Here is a 16,590-nt window from a genome sequence, read left to right on the forward strand (position 1 = left end):
TCATTTCAAAAAAAATCCTTAGTTGTTTATGGGTAGAAATGCTACTGAGAAGAACAGAATAACTAGCAGGCACTATGCATTTACCATGTTCTAAGCACCACTCTAAGCACTTTACCTCATCTCATTGAGTTTATCTCATCTCATTGAATCCTTTCAACAACTAGTTGCAATCAGTTCTGTTATCCCCATTTCATAAAGTCAGAAAGAGAAAGCTCAAGGAGATGAAGCAATCTGCCGAAGGCCACTAGCTAGACAGTGGCAAACAAGGTTTCAAATCTCCATTTATAGGAGACTTTAGTTCTAACCTCTACTACGTGCAGCCCAGTAAGTACTTCAATCACACAATCCATTGGCCTTTGGCCACAGGAGAACTGAGAAGATAGCACTTGCCTCTTGGTTAGAGAAGGTGGCTTGCTTTTATATTTTTCTAATTCACTGCTTAAAATAATCCCCTTCTTGCATTTATCCCCTCTTTTGCAGAAAGCCTATACTTTCCTTTTTTTCTTCTCTGACCTCACTAAATCCCTATGAGGCCAGAGAATAAATTTTATTATCCCTTCTGAATCAAGGCAGCTTGATACATCTCCTTTAGTCAGTGTATTTAGCTCAGGCAACCTCATAATGTAAAGGGAAATTGGGGAGCTTGTGTTTGGACATGCTTCTGCTCCTCTGAGAAACACTTTCATCTCAACAGTCTGCAGATAGCCGTGCAAGACCTTGAGACGGTCATTCAGGAATTGTAGTCTGCTGATTCTTGTGCATTCTGGAAGACTTGAAAGCAATTACAAATTGCTTAACAGATGATGCATAATATTAGAGATAAAGAATCTGGCTGTGAACACTTACACCAGGGAAATCCTGCCATGTTTTTTTTTTTTTTTTTCCAGTTCAGCATCTTATGCTAACAGTAGCTTACTGGCATAGAGTTTAATACTATTGAATAATGATCCACTATAAAAGGAAACTTAAAATTTCACAAGTTTTGCCACATAGAAGAACGAACATGGACTCTGGTACTTAAAAGACCTGTCTGTGTTCTGGCTTCTAAAACCCATGTTACCTTTAAAAAGTTACTTCACATGACTGAGCCTCAATTTGTTCATTCACCAGAGAGAATGATGACCTGTATTTCATGGCATGGGAAGATCTGAAATCCATCAGTGAGGGCTTGTAATCAAAAACAACATTTATTGAGCACTAAGTGTCAGATTCTGTTGTATGCACTGCGCATATATTAAGTCTAATACTACTCCTTTGATTTAGGGTCTTTAAATCCCACTTTACTGGTGAGGATACAAAGTCCCACAGAAGTTCAGAATATTCCCAGATCATACAACTAGTGAGAAGCCCTGGTTTGAACTCAGTAGTTTAACTGCAGTCTTAACTATCGCAGTTACCATTTCCAAAATAATTTTTGAGAACCTAACATCTTTTAGGAATACAGATTTAGGCTCCAGTCCATTTTCCTTTCTTGATATACTTTTTTTTTAAGATAGGAAACTTTCTCAAAGACCCTAGGAAAAACTGCCCCAACTTATTTCTGTGAGCTGTTCAATTTTAAACTTTACCTTCACACACAATTGAGGAGCTTTTTTTTATTTTTTTGGCTCTTTATTTTTATTTTAATTCCAGTTTATTACCATACAATGTTACATTAGTTCAAGTGCACAACACAGAGATTCAACACTTCCACACATCACCCAGTGCTCATCAGGACAGGTGCACTCCTTAATCCCCATCACCTGTTTCAGATACCTCCCCTCTTCCTCCCCTCTGGTAACCACCAGTTTGTTCTCTATCATCTGTTTCTTGGTTTGTCTCCCTCTCCTTTTTCCCTCATTGTTCATTTGTTTTGTTTCTTAAATTCCACATGAATGAAATTACATGGTATTTGTCTTTTACTGAGTTATTTGGCTTAGCATTACATACTTCAGGTACAATCCATGTTGTTAAAAATAGCAAGATTTTTTTTCGGTGAATAATATTCCATTGTATATAAATCACACATCTTTACCCATTGATCAGTTGATGGACAGACACTTGGTGTATTCATAATTTACAATAGAAACATCTCCCTTCAGAAAGTTTTCCCACCTAACTCTGTACCATTCTCACCTGTAAGTAACATCACTGATTCATTTCTTTACCTTTAATTCATTCTAGATAAATTTTGAATTAACTGTCCTACAATATTATACATTCTCTAACTTTTTTTGTGATTTTCCCCATAAGCTTAAAGATTCTTCTATTGTAACTTCTCAAAAAGTGGTCATATGTATCTATGGTTCATCTTCTCCATCCAAATGCTTTCAAATATTCAAAGATTCATACTATCTAAAGGTTTCTTACAGATAACATAATTTCTTTACTTAAGTATAATTAATATACAATGTTATATTAACTGTAATCATTCAACATAATGATTCAACAACTCCATACTTTCTCAGTGCTCATCACAATAAGGGTACTCTTAATCCCCTTTACCAATTTTACTCATCCCTCTACCCACTTTCCCACTGGCAACCACTAGTTGAGTTCTCCGTATTTGAGTATTTTTGTCTTCATTCGTTTTATTTCTTAAATTCCACATATGAGTGAAATCATATGGTATTTGTCTTTTTCTGATTGACATTTCACATAATATCATGCCCTCTAGGTCCATCCATGTTGCAAATGGCAAGATACCATTCTTTTTTATGGCTGAGTAACGTTCTATCACACACACACACCCCACACATCTTTAATCCATTCATCTATGGATGGGCATTTGGTTTGCTTCTGTGCCTTGTCTATTGTAAACAATGCTGCAATAAACATAGGGGTGCACATATCTTTTTGAATTAGTGTTTTCATTTTTTTCAGTAAATAGTAGTAGAATTACTAGATCATATGGTAATTCTATTTTTGTTGTTTTTGTTATTGTTTTCCACAGTGGCTTGCACAAATTTGCATTCCCACCAACAGCGTACAAGGGTTCCTTTTTCTCCACATTCTCATTAACACTTGTTATTTCAGATAACACGGTTTTATACAGTTCTTTTCAGTTTCAAATTCAAAATGCTCTCCCTTAGATTTCACATATTCTTTCTCCTAGTTGAAAGATTTGGGGCAGTCTTCTGAAACTTGTGTGATTTAAGTTTTTTTCATTTATTTGCCAAGAATTAATTTTCATTTCAAAGCAATGGAAATAAGATTACCTCAGGCTCTTAATTTATCCCTTTGCAGAATGTACTGAACAATGGTCACTACTTTTCTGAGGTAGTTTTTGTGGAAATCTACAAACTATTTTAGGGTACAATGTTGGTAAACATGCTTTTATGTGATTTCACAGTTGAAAAAGTGTTTCAAAAAAATTAGTATTGATTTCCATAGTAGGATATCACATAATAGATAAAAACCACAGATAAAAACAAAATCCTAATAAAATGATAAAAGCCATCTGGTGATATTGACGAGAAATGTATGGGTCAGTTTTCTCATTTACATCTCCTAGAAACTAAAGAAAATTTCTTTCATAAAAATATCCTGATCAAAAAGATGAAAGCCAGAAAGCCATTGCAAATAAGGAAGAAAATCATCATAGTTTAAAATGCCTTGAGTTACCAATTGCATAACACAGGTCTTAAAAAAACTCTTTTAGTAATCATTGCTCGCAAAAATCTGTGATGTATTTTACATAACTAAAAACACCCTGACATCTCAGCAGGGTCACTCCAACGCTCAGCCTGAATACATGCAAAATGAAGCAAATAAGATGTACCTGTGTGCTTTCTTTGTCTGAAGAGAGTGGCTGCCGTTCAAATTCATATCATACTCACCTGCAGATTAACTGTATTTTTGCATTATGTGATTTAGTGACATTCAAGGGACCACTGAATTCTCTAATGTTGTTCTGATTTTCTTAACAATGAACACCAGTGAACTTTCCCCTAGGCAAACCACATGGAAACTAAATTGTTTCTGCAAAATGAACAATTTGTGAAATCTTGGCAAACGAGATTCCAAATATACTTAGAGAGGATCTTGACTTCCTCTGTAACTGCCACAACATGCAATGCATTTATGGCCTACAGGAGAAATACACTAATTAGCTGCATAACCTTTAAGCAGAAATGAATGAGAACAGAAGATCACCACCGAAGAGACAGAAGTCAAAAACTCTGAAAAAAAAAGTAATATGCAGATGAGACAGCTTCACTAAGAAACTGCGAGATCAGTGGAGATGTCAGGAGTGTTCACATCTCACCTTTGAATTGCTCACTTTAACCTATTTTCTAAAGGAGGTAAACTAATGTTGCTTTGAGTCGGTTACACATAGTCAAGATGAAGAAGTTCCAATTTCTAGTCTGTACGTCTATGTACACGGCTCCATAGAATCTCAGCTATATCCAAAAACTGAAGGGACTCTGCATGAGAAAGACTGTTTCTATTCCCCACAATCTGATGAGATAGATGGTTTTCACAGCGACTCTATGAAACTATCAAGTCGGTGCGACAGGCCTGTAGCACAAAAACTTCATTACAAGTAAGGAATTCCTTACAATTCCCATAGCATTCCATCTATAGAGGGTTATTATTCCTCTCGAAATAACTAAAATGGCCATAGTCTTAATTGACTTTTATACCAATTCAGAAATTCAAATATTCCACCTCAGCTATTAAGTCATCAAGTAACAGAGGGTTCTTTTGCATCTTTACAAGATCCAGCTACTCGATGTCTAAAAAGAGGTAATAACGAAGCAAAGAAGTAGGGGAAATTTTTTAAAATTTTATTCTACTGTTATCAAGTTAGCAAGAAAAATAATGTTAATACCTTTCATTTACAGATTACTATTTCAAAGCTCTTTTATATCTTTGATCTCATTTTATTCTTAGCATTTATCATCAAAGGTAGTTATTATATTAATCTAGTTACAATTTCTCTCCTACCATCAAACTAGAGGAATTCCCAGTGTTACTCATGTTATCATTTTTAAAGCCTACTGACTCCTCCCAAATCGTGTTGTCTCTTTGGCTTTTCTACATTTTTACTCTGTCAAGTTATTTTCCCAATGATCTTTATCCATTGCTTTTGGCATACCTTCTCCCAGAAAGCCTTCTCCCAAAAAGCTACTTCCATTTTTTTGCTTTTCATAAGAAATCTAAATGATATTTTAACTCTAAAAAAAATGTTCTATGTGCTAGACCTAGTTTTTCTCCATCACTAGTGCATATAAGATAGCCTTTCATTTTTCCCTCTCAGTCTTGACCAACTAATTGCAAACTTTTCCTACCATAACACACAAACGAAGAATTGTCATCTTTCTCTGTCCTCTGCCCGTCCTACAGTAAGACACAATCTCTCTTGATCTGACCCTTTATACTGAAGTTTAGCCATACAGCAGACACGCTGTTAGTCAAAACTGATTAAAACACAGGGCTTCTTTAATGAAAGAGGCAAACAGGTAAACAGATATGTAGAGAATAGTACTACAAGTGCTACACTGAGAGTTTGGAAAGGTGTGGTGGAAGCACAAAGAGGGAAGAAGGGCCAGACTCAGAGTATAGTAGAGACTCAAAGAGGTAACAGTTGAGAAATAAGTAGGAATCCAGTAGAAAAACAAAGGGAGGGAGGTTATACCAGGCAAAGCAAGAGCATGTCCAAAGATTGAAGGCACAGTAGAACACGGGGCAATCAAGAGCATGCAAGTAGAGCTCTTGTCCTCTTTCGTGCAAACCCAAATGAAATCGCTTTCAGGTAGTAATGTCTCTGCTCCATAGTGTGTATCTCCCTTGACACTGCTTTGTACAATACTTTTATAATTTTCCTTTTTATGTCCATGGACTTGGCCGCCTACTCGGGCATCATCGGCATAAATGCTGTTTGTACTTTTAAACATCTTTTCAAAGTGAGACCACCATTTCCAAGAGTCTATCTAAAAGCTGGCTGTGTTTCACCCGGATGCTTACATTTCTGCCATCTTAGTTCTCCTTGCTCATAAAGACTGGGAGAGCCAGGCCCATTCACAAAGCTGGTCTTTTTTAGCTTTTGTCTTTCCCGCTACATGTTCACACCCATGTTTTTCCTTTCCAAGAATCCATTCCTCCACTCTGGGTGGTAGTCTTCCCCCCATTAATGAGTATCAAGCCCCTTTTCCCCGACCAATCTCTTCTGGAGTGTTAACTTCCCTCTCTTTATTGTAAACATTGATAATATTTTCCTTTTGGTCAAAAATAATTTCCTACATCTTACCAAAAGGTACCCAAACAGCAACTTTTAGGGGCCATCTACCCCAAAATACATACTTTCCCTTCTTGCTAAACTCCCATGCTACCTTATTCTTTTTTTTTTTTTTTTTTTTTTTTTAATGATAGTCATCAGAGAGAGAGAGAGAGGCAGAGACATAGGCAGAGGGAGAAGCAGGCTCCATGCACCGGGAGCCCGATGTGGGATTCGATCCCGGGTCTCCAGGATCACGCCCTGGGCCAAAGGCAGGCGCCAAACCGCTGCGCTACCCAGGGATCCCATGCTACCTTATTCTTATTCACAACTTTTTATCCTCAGGTATTTTTTCCTCATACGACTTGTTGGCATACATGTAAAGGGCATCTCAGGCTGTTCCAGCCATCACCAGAATGCATCTCTGTTCTGGATTAAAAGCAACTAGAAGCTAGAATGCCCATGTTCTTCTCAATGGCTTTCTATTTCACACTTTTCTATTTCCCTATTCTAACATCAAATCTCTCTGCTGCCATTAATGGAACTCCAACATATCATAGACTCTTTTTCCAATGACACTGCTCTAACCTATATCTCCTACTTCAATCTGGGAGAGAACCAACAGTCTAGATTTAGCTTGGTTCAGGGAAATCACCACAGTGCTTCGTGCTTTTCCTTCTGACACAGTCTACAAAATATATCCTGTCATCTGAGGTTCAATCAAATTCTTTATGTCTGTGGATCTGAATTACTGCAAATACGTCTCCTGGGTTCTTCCCAGTTGAACTAATAATTAAGGTCCCACCCCCACAGTCCCTCGCCAGGCAGCAGGTCTCATCTCTTATGAGTTGAGTTGACATAAAAAAACTTTCAAAATCCTCCCACTGCTTTTCTTACTATTCCCAAGCTGTTTGATTTTCCTTATCATCTCCTTCCTTCTGCCCTCTTTCTAATAGAAGATGAAATAGATAAACTTTTTTTTCCTTACTCTCATCCTCCAATTTTTTCTCTCCCTTCTATTCCTTTCTCTATTTTTTCCCACTGCCTTGCCTCCCCAACCCCAATTCATCAGCTTTTCTTCTCCACCTTCTCTTTTCTCCAAGGCTCCCATTTGCTATGGACAGACTCACTGGCCAGCTGAATGAAGCCAGAGTGGAGAAGCTGCTCCCTAACCTTGCTATTAAGTAGCTTTTCTCTCTTCACCAGCTTCTATGTGACTCTCCTATCTATACCACACTTTTTATCGTCTTCCTTTCCGTTCTCTCCTGGATTTTGTGTCCCCCCTCCCCACCCCCACCTCAGGCTCACATGTAGATCTTATGTAATCCTCAGAGGAAGATACAGCAAGTGCTACTTATACAGTTTAACAGGAAGGGAAGAATTTGCTTAGAGCGTCCCCTAGAGCTGGTGAGCAGCACAGCTTGGGTCTGCTCACCATTCCATCTCATTTTTTTTTACCCAGCCCTCCGTGAGGAGGAAAAGGAAAAACTTACCATGCCAATGAGGCTTCCTAATTGTGTGGCACTGCCATTTCCTCCAGATTTCCCCCTTGGTCACCAGCATCCTGGAACTAAAAAGGGAAAAGTATTCTTTGGATTAAAAACAGCACCTTGGCTACTGAATTTTCTCTGTCAACACCCCATTACCCCATAGTATCCTTTCAAGTTAGTTGGGACGCACAAGTAAAGATAACTACGAGCGACAGAAGGTCAGGATACAAAGTCTTTGTTGTTGCCGTGATTGGTAAAAATTTAATGCTGCTCTATCAGTAGAAGACTATATAGAAATCATTCAAATGCACATCTCTGCTGTAAAGAGAGAACACTTCTCAGGGTGAAAAGTGCCCAACAATCCCTTCCAAGGATTATCTGGCATTTTTGTTGTTGTTGTTGTTGTTGTTGTTGTTGTTGTTGTTTTTAATGAATGCTCCAGGATCAATGGCCCACCTTCCACATAATATTTCCTAGCAATGCTTCCTTTTAAGTGCAGAGGTCAAATCTGCATTTTTATTTAGAAATATGTTGCCCATACTTCAAAATTACTTGGTATCTACATTTCACTATAGAAGATTAAATTAGTTATTTGAATTATGGGAACGAGTGTTCAGGATCCACTTTACCACAGAGCCTCAAAGTCACATGTGGACAAGAAAATGGAATATTGAAAATTAGGCCTGTCCCAGGAAATCAAGGACATGTAGTTAATATAGGAAGAACATTAATGGGACAAGGTAACTTGGTAAAGGTTTGTCTTTGGATACCTTCTAAACTGTCTTCCATTATTCCCTTTCTTCACATGTCCTCATACAATTGGCCCTTTACCCAGACTTATGCCCTCTTCTAAGTAAAGCAGCATCTCAAGTTATAGACATAACCAGAATCACCTTCATTGTTGCTCATTTCCACTCAGTTAAATCTTCCATACTCCAAGAAACTATCAACTAAAATGTAATATTGTGATGGATTGTCATATCATCCACTAGGGGGCAAAACAGTATTTCATATCATTTTAAAGGACTCCTAGCAATCTAGAGCTTACCAAAAGGGTATGAATGGTGATATTTTAGGCATCATATTCTATATTCTTTTCACATTTCCCTACCCTCCAACTAAAAATTCACATATGAAATTAACCAAAACAAATTCCTCTACCTTCTCTAAAGTGGTTCTTCCTAAAATATGTTTCTATAATGGCACTTACCATTTTATGTTGAACTTCTATTTTATGTCTATTCTCCCTAGCAAAGAATAAGTCTCTTAAGGGCAAGAGCAAGCTTTAGTCAGCCTTTTTTCCCCAGTACATTGCACCATGACTGACATATTGAAAATATAAGTGTTTGGTAAACTGAATTAAGTGTAAGATTAAGTGTTGCTCATTTTCTGCAAACCACAGAAAGTGGAATGGATTACTAATCCTACTTGTAAATTCTGACAAACAGCTAGTAGTCTCTGACAGAGTAAAGAATTCGGTAAACATTATTCATTCTTTGGCTCAATAAATATGTACTATGGGCTAAGCACTATGCATACAGATAAAAGGACACTATGCAAAAATGATCAAATTTATGGGAGTGAGATGCAATGCAATAATCACACAAATACGTGATTGCTGTTCATGATTGCAGGTACCGTACATGATTATAATACATGATTATATAATCAATATTTCAAAGAAGAGCATGGAGGGCTATTAAAGAATATATAAAAAGGGACTTTTGTAATCTGATCAGTCAGGGAAGACTTCTCTAAATAAACATTGAAGTGCTGTCTGAAAGACGAGTATAAGTTAATCAAGCAAAAGGGTGAACAAAAAGAGAACAGAATGTCGGGACACCTGGGGGGCTCAGTGGTTGAGCATCTGCCTTTGGCTCAAGTCGTGATCATGAGGTTGTGGGATCAAGTTGTGATCCCGGGGTCCTGGGATCAAGTCCCACATCAGGCTCCCTGCTTCTCTCTCCACCTATATCTCTGCCTCTCTCTGTGTCTCTCATGAATACATTTTTTTTTCATGAATACATTTTTAAAATATTTTTTAAAAAAAGAGAGAGAGGACAGAATGTGCCAAGCAAAAGGAACAGTTTATGTGATGGTTCTGAGTATGCAGTTAACATGACATATTTGATCCTATGAAGACGACTGATGTGGCTAGAGCACAGAGCAGGGCCAAGTGCCATGAGAGAAGGCGGAGGAGTAAGTAGGAGCCAAATCTTGAAGAATATTATAACTGATGGTAAAGATGTGGGGTCTTTATTCCTAGATAGACAAGATACAGAACCACCTGTCCACTGTATTTCAGAAGTAAATTTTAAGGAGACCAGCTAAAACCACTGGAATAATCTAGGTGACCAATTATTGGATTTGAGTGGTGAATATTCTAATGTTGGAAAATGAGATTTAGTGGGTAAGGATGAAAACAAGTGAACCCACTTGAGAGACTTCTAATAGATAAAATCTGAACTCTAAAGTAGTTAGTGGTCAAGAGTAATGCCCAGTTTTCTGGCTTGAGCAACTAGCTGGAGGCTGGTAGCAATTACTGAAACAGAGTGAACCAGGTTTGTGAAAAAGATCATGAATTCAGTTTTTGGAATTTGGATCAAAGATGTGTGTGAAATACTCTTAATGTGGAAATGACAAGTAGACAGTTGGATATGAGTCTGGAACTCAGACAAAATATCTAAAGTGAAGATACAACTTGGCACATGGCAATCACATCTACTTTGTTATTAAAGCTACAGACAGGGATAATACATGCATATTTGTTTTATTGCACTTTACTGAGCTTTTTACAAATTGAAGGTTTGTGAAGCAAGTCTATCAGTGCCATTTTTCCAACAGCAATTGCTCACTTTGTGTCCCAGTCACATTTTGGTAATCCTTGCAATACGTCAAACTTTTCCATTATATTTGTTATGGTGATCTGTGATCAGTGAGTACAATTTGTTGAACACTCAGGTGATGGTTAGCATTTTTTGGTAACAGAGAATTAAGGTATCTACATTTTTTAGACATAATGCTACTGTACACTTAATAGACTGCTGTACGGTATAAACTTCCTTACGCACCAGAAACCAAAAAGTCCACTTGATTCACTTTATTGTGATATTTGCTTTATTGTGGTAGTCTGTGAGCAAACTCACAAGGATCTCCAGGGCAAGCCTCTATTAGATTATGAAGAAAAGATGTGGCTTAGGACTAAAGCTTGAGAAAGACCAAGACCAAGGATGAGTGGCCAGAGAGCCAGATAAACAAATCAAGAAAGCATTGTATTACAGAACCCAAGAAAGAGAGGGATGTCAACAAATTTCTGCTGAGACTTCAGGTTGAAAAAATATTTATGGTTTACCAAGATGGATGTCATCTGAAACCTTAGCAGCAGCTATTTCAATAAAATGGAGGCAAAATCAGTGAAACGTGAATAAATAGGGACAGTGATGGCCACCAATTCACTCAAGAAGTTTGGCTCTGAAAAGGAGCAGAGGGATGTGGCACTATCTAGAAAAGAAGGCCGTTGAAATAGGATTTTTGTGAAAATGCAGTATGTGAGTGCTTGGTATTACATGTGCCAGGCACTCTTAGAACCACTTTGCCTTGTATCTACTATGTTTATTTTGCCCATTGATTTTTGTGTGCTTTATTGTGTCCCAGTGTCTGTATAGGAGATGTCCAATAAATATCTGTTGAATGAACAAATAGTAAATACCCACATCTCAGTCTACTGATCTTTTCACCATTCTGTACTTCTTTTAACAAGCATTTTGACTTTCTACTTTCATCATTCTTATTTTGATCATGTCAGAATATCTATGTTTGTTATTTCTAAAAGGACTACAAGTGTATCTCCTATTGACAATAAATGTATTAAGAGAAAATTTTGAAGATCTAAATCATAAAGCAGGTATCTATATTTAATTATATGAATTTTACACTTGCAGCAGAGTGACTGGTTTAAGTGGTTACAAGACTTTGCAGGTGCATCTTTGTGTCGAGAACATTTTTTGCCCTCTCCTCTACATGGTTCATGCTGACTCTTCCTGTTGACCTTCATATATCAGCTCAGACACTGGCTACCCCAGGACATTTATTTATCACTGCTCCCCCTCACATAACAGCTTTGACTGAAAGGGGAGAGCTAGACCACCTGTTTTAACACTACATTTGCATGGCAAATACCTAAGTTTTGCAAAGAATGTGCATTTGGGGTGGTCAGAGAAATGGATGATGATTATCAGAGGTAAAAATTTCCAAGTAAAGTCCTCCCCTCTTCAGTTCTGTTACTAGACCCTAGGAAGTTCCAGCCTTCTCTTCACTCCCATAGCATTGGTGCCACCTCTGTGGTACAGTTGCAATGTATTATTATTATTCTCCATATAAATCTGTCACTCCACTACAATCAGAACTTCGTAAAGTCCCCTTATTCATCTAAGTATCCATGGAAATTGGACTAGAAGAGTCTTTGGTAGAATCTATTTTTTTAAGTAAGAAATGAAATAATTAAATGAATCCAGAGTTAATAGGTTATATAGTATCCTCATAAAGTATTCAAAGACAAAATACACTGTCTCATTCACCTGAGCAATTCACTGCATATTTGTACACAAAGCCAGATTTGGTCTTTTTAGCCTCAATATATCCACAGCAACATTTCATACTGTGACCATCTAGGCCATTAGATGTAAATACTGATTTGGCAGATAGGTTAGTGGTATGAGTACAGTTATGGGAATAAAATGAATTTGAAAGCTACTACCACCCAAAGGATATATTTAAAGCTATTCTTATTAAGATGAGAAACTTGACATTATCCCTTTTATAACTGGAGAATGTCCTCGTATTTTTATAAATGAAGAATATGCAAATAATCCGAATTTTCATTTTGAGATTTTTGGACTGCCATTTTTTATTTGTCACCTCTAAATAGACTTCCAACCTCAGAGAAAAACCCTGTACTTGGAGAAACTCACCAATTTGACACATAGAAAAATCTTAAGATTAACATAAATAGAATATGTCCTTGTAAAATGTCACAGCATTAAGTCAATTCAGGTACCTTTTAAAACTCATTCAAGAGTACAGCATTTCCAACAAGCTCGTGAACTTAGCTCCATTTGCAAAGGTCACTAAAATGAGCCCCTCTTTTCACACGTAAAATGATTGATGGTGCTGTAGAAGCCATCAAATAAATATTCATTTTAAATCAAGCTTTTTATTTATGTGTTGGCAATGACCTCTGTTCTAATATCTATATGTAATGCTTTTCAAAAAGGAAAGGCATTGCTGTAGTTGTCTATTAAATCATTAATTTGTGTCTACTCTATTCAGTGGCTGCTTTAAAAAAAATAACAGAATTATCAAGCTGCTCAGAACAAAGGTTCTTTCTGATTGTCAGCTCCATATTCTAAAAGAGCAGGTTAATTTCTCTGAATCTCACAGTTGGAACTTTCTCACACTAACTGGCAGTTTCCACCTAGTGATCAAGGCAATTGACTAAAATAAATTATACATAAAGCTGAAATTCCTAATAGTAATAAGGCTCCTTCGTGAGATAATCACATGAGCAAAAGCACTCATCTGTCGGCTGCAACTCTATAGGGTTTTGAAATTATCTGATAAAAACTACATTTCCAGAAATGTTTTCACTTCTAGTTTTATGAAAGGGCTAACATGGCAATGTCTATGGCATAAGGTACAAAGAAGGAGCTCCAAATATATTCATTAGATGACTCGATTAAACTGTGTATGCTGTTGATAAAGCAGTAGTGTCCATGCTGTTTACAAACAAATGGTTGGTGAGGTGCTCATTTCAAAACAACGGTTATTTATACAACTTAAGAAGGCACATAATAAGAGCTTATGAAGTACAATCCCTGCTTCTCTGGAGTTTAGGATGAGGGAAACTCATATATGAAATAAATAGGAAAAAACCCCATCTCTAGGCACAATGCTGCTGGCTATAAAGCAACTGCTAGCAGAAACCTACTAGTTTAGGTTAGTAGGGAATACTAGCATAGTAAGGGAATACTTTGTTAAAGATACAAACTTGGACTAAGGCTTAAAGGTCGGGATAATTTTGTTAGGCAGAAAGGACTAAAGAAATTGCAGATGGATTTCCTGACTATGCAAAAATTTGGCGGTGAAAAGGAACAGAACTCAGAAATGCAGTAATCGCTTTGGTGAACTGTGCCCCCCACACACCAATCTTGCACCATCTTTATGAACAAGGTATTTATTCCACTGGCTGCCAAGAGTGTTGATGGCTGGTGGCCCATAACTGGGTTCCTTCTTCTCAACATCACCCTCAGGAGAAGAGAGCCCTAGCCCAAGAAGTGGGAGACAGCCCACATCCAATGACTGGTGGATTCAGAAGCATAAAAACTTCACCCCTTTTAAGAATTCAGTACTTAATCTGAAGAGCTATCCTAGCTCCAGAGCTCCCCATAGGATTGGCTGAGACCTCTGATAGGACTACATCACAGCCCAACTTTTCTATCTGTGCAGTTCTGCTTCCTGCACTCGCCCACAAGTTTTGATCCAAAGGACACAACACAATAAACTTCCCACTTGCAAATCTCTGTGTGTACTTCCCTGAAGAACTTCACCTGTAGCAATAGAGGATGACGTGGGGACCAATCTCACTGTATTTGATAGAAGGCAAGCTACATTTATTCATTCAAGAGGCATATACGGACCTTGACTCTGTGCCAGCCACCATTCTAGAGCTTAGAACATAACAATCAATCAGGAAAAAACAAAAAACACTTCTCTTCTCTTGTAGGCCTGATATTCTAGTGGGGAAAACCTACACAAACATCATAGAACTTTAAGTAACGTGTGCTCAGATGAAAAAGAAGCAGGGCAAAGGGAAAGGTAGTGTGTATGTTTAGAAGCAGATAGGACTTTAGATACGATGGCCATATAAAAACTCTAAAGAAGTGACATGTAAGCAGAAAGCTATACAAACTAATGGGACAATCCATGATGGTATCTGGGGGAAGAATATCGCTGACAGAAGGAACACCAAAAACAAAGGCCCTGAGGTAGAGGTGTGCCTAGCACGTCTTGAGAAGAAGATCAGGAGCACAATATGAGGTGGAGGTCATACCACATAGATCTTTTTGTTTAAGGAATACAGATTATTCTAAGTCAAATGGGAAGACATGGAAGGGCTCTGAGTAAGGCTAACTCATGATCAGATTTCCATTTTAAAAGGATCACTCTCCCAGTGGGTGAGAAAGAATCTAGAAAGGAGCAAGAGTGGAAGCAGAAAGGCTATTAGGAGGCTACTATAGAGGTCTAAGCCAGAAACGAGAACCCAGGCTTAAGGTTATGAATCATTACAGTTTACCTGGGTCTGAGGCTTCTCGGGGTATACAGGACTTTTAGGGCTAAAGCCAATAGTCTCTTGCAAATCAAGAGGGTTGGTCTCTCTGCCTGTAGTGGAGTGAGGGGCCTTTAAGTAGGGAGGTGAGGTCAGATTCAAAATATATCCTGAAGATTGAGCACACAGTAAAGTAGAAGAAGAAGTTTTAGATAGTTGGGGCAGAGACAAAGTACAGAGCTTCTTAAAAGTCAGGAAAAAATGGGTCTGGACCTTTCAAAAGATTAGCCTGGCATTAGTATACAGTCTACACTGGACTTTGGAGAGACTATGACTGATGAGATCCTTCCTCAGACTGCTGCAGGAAAAAGATGACAGATGTGTTTAGAGCTTGATCTCAAACAAAGTGGAAGTGAAGTGATGGAGGTGGTGGCAGTGACGGTGACAGTGCCAAGTATCACAGAAGAGACAGAAGTCATAGCAGAGGTAGAGGTGATGAGGGTAGAGGTCATATTGATGAGGATGATAGGGAAAAATTAAGTAAAATTTAAAAATCTAATTAGGGAGACATTGACAAATGTCAAGATCTGTGGACTGAAGGACTAAAGGACAATAGAAGGAACATTGGTCACTGGAAACCGATTACTTAGTCACCCTGACAGAAAGGGATTTGGAGAGGAGAACAGGCAAGGGGAAGATTTGGTGATTAAACAACCAGTTACATGAATTTAAAGTGAGAGTGAAATATCTGAATGGGTGCTCAGTTGGACTATTAGTTTGTCATTCCAGATGGCAGTCCGATAGTAAAGAAAACTCATTATTTTGAGTCAAAGGACCTTGCTTCAGTCCCACAATGAGATGCCTATGTAATCGTATGTAACCTCTGAGGCTTAGACTCTTTATGTATAAAAGGGGCAAGACGGTACGTAATTCACTGGGCTGTTGTAGAGAAAACAAGATGGAGTTGTCGAGAAGTATGGATCCCGAGATGTAGATTTGGGGATCATCTTTCTACGTAAGTTTTCCAAGGACCACTTCAGTTTCCCATCACCACAACCCCACTAAAGAAAGCTTTTTAAAAAAAAATATTGAAAATCTTGGTTTCTCGAACTTTAAAGTGATACACATAAAAGGGCTTGCTATGAAAGGAGTATATTGCTACCCAACCATCTTTCTTGCAAATGGACATGTGAAAACTATGAACTGAGAGGCTGATGTGAAACTGTCCATAAAGCTCTCAGATCATTCCAGTCCTTCTGTGCAAGTTACAAGAGAGTAAAACCTTCAGATGTTAGAACAAGACTCAAGAAGAGAAGCACATATTCATCCAATCACAGAAGTTCAGTGAAAGACTTATTAGAAGGAAAGAAACTACTTGTTTTCCCACACCTCATACCAGTATGAGCATCTCAATCTAAGATTCTGAAGTAACAACACGCACTTATGATGTAAGCCTCAGACCCAAGGCTTGTTTCAGCTGTGGCCAAGGAGAACACATTTTCAGAAGGGGTCGTCGGCACAGTGCATCTCGGCCAGACATGGACCTAGGAGGGTGGTTTCAGAGCCTCCCCATGACG

General features: G+C 38.0%; 1 protein-coding gene and 1 long non-coding RNA gene across 12 annotated transcripts in view; one reads left to right on the forward strand and one right to left on the reverse strand.

Moving 5' to 3' along the window:
* Window positions 1-16,590, forward strand: part of SYT1 (synaptotagmin 1) — a 542,097-nt gene that overhangs the window by 426,074 nt on the left and 99,433 nt on the right. The window lies entirely within an intron of this gene.
* Window positions 1-16,590, reverse strand: part of LOC140602795 (uncharacterized) — a 311,552-nt gene that overhangs the window by 186,589 nt on the left and 108,373 nt on the right. For all 7 annotated transcript variants that reach the window (XR_012005707.1, XR_012005704.1, XR_012005703.1 and 4 more), the window contains exon 3: window positions 7,693-7,769. This is a non-coding gene — a long non-coding RNA (uncharacterized lncRNA). The remainder of the gene's footprint in view (window positions 1-7,692; window positions 7,770-16,590) is intronic.

The sequence above is a fragment of the Canis lupus genome, chromosome 13 (genome assembly GCF_048164855.1).
Source record: "Canis lupus baileyi chromosome 13, mCanLup2.hap1, whole genome shotgun sequence".
In the NCBI taxonomy this organism is placed as follows: Eukaryota; Metazoa; Chordata; class Mammalia; order Carnivora; family Canidae; genus Canis; species Canis lupus.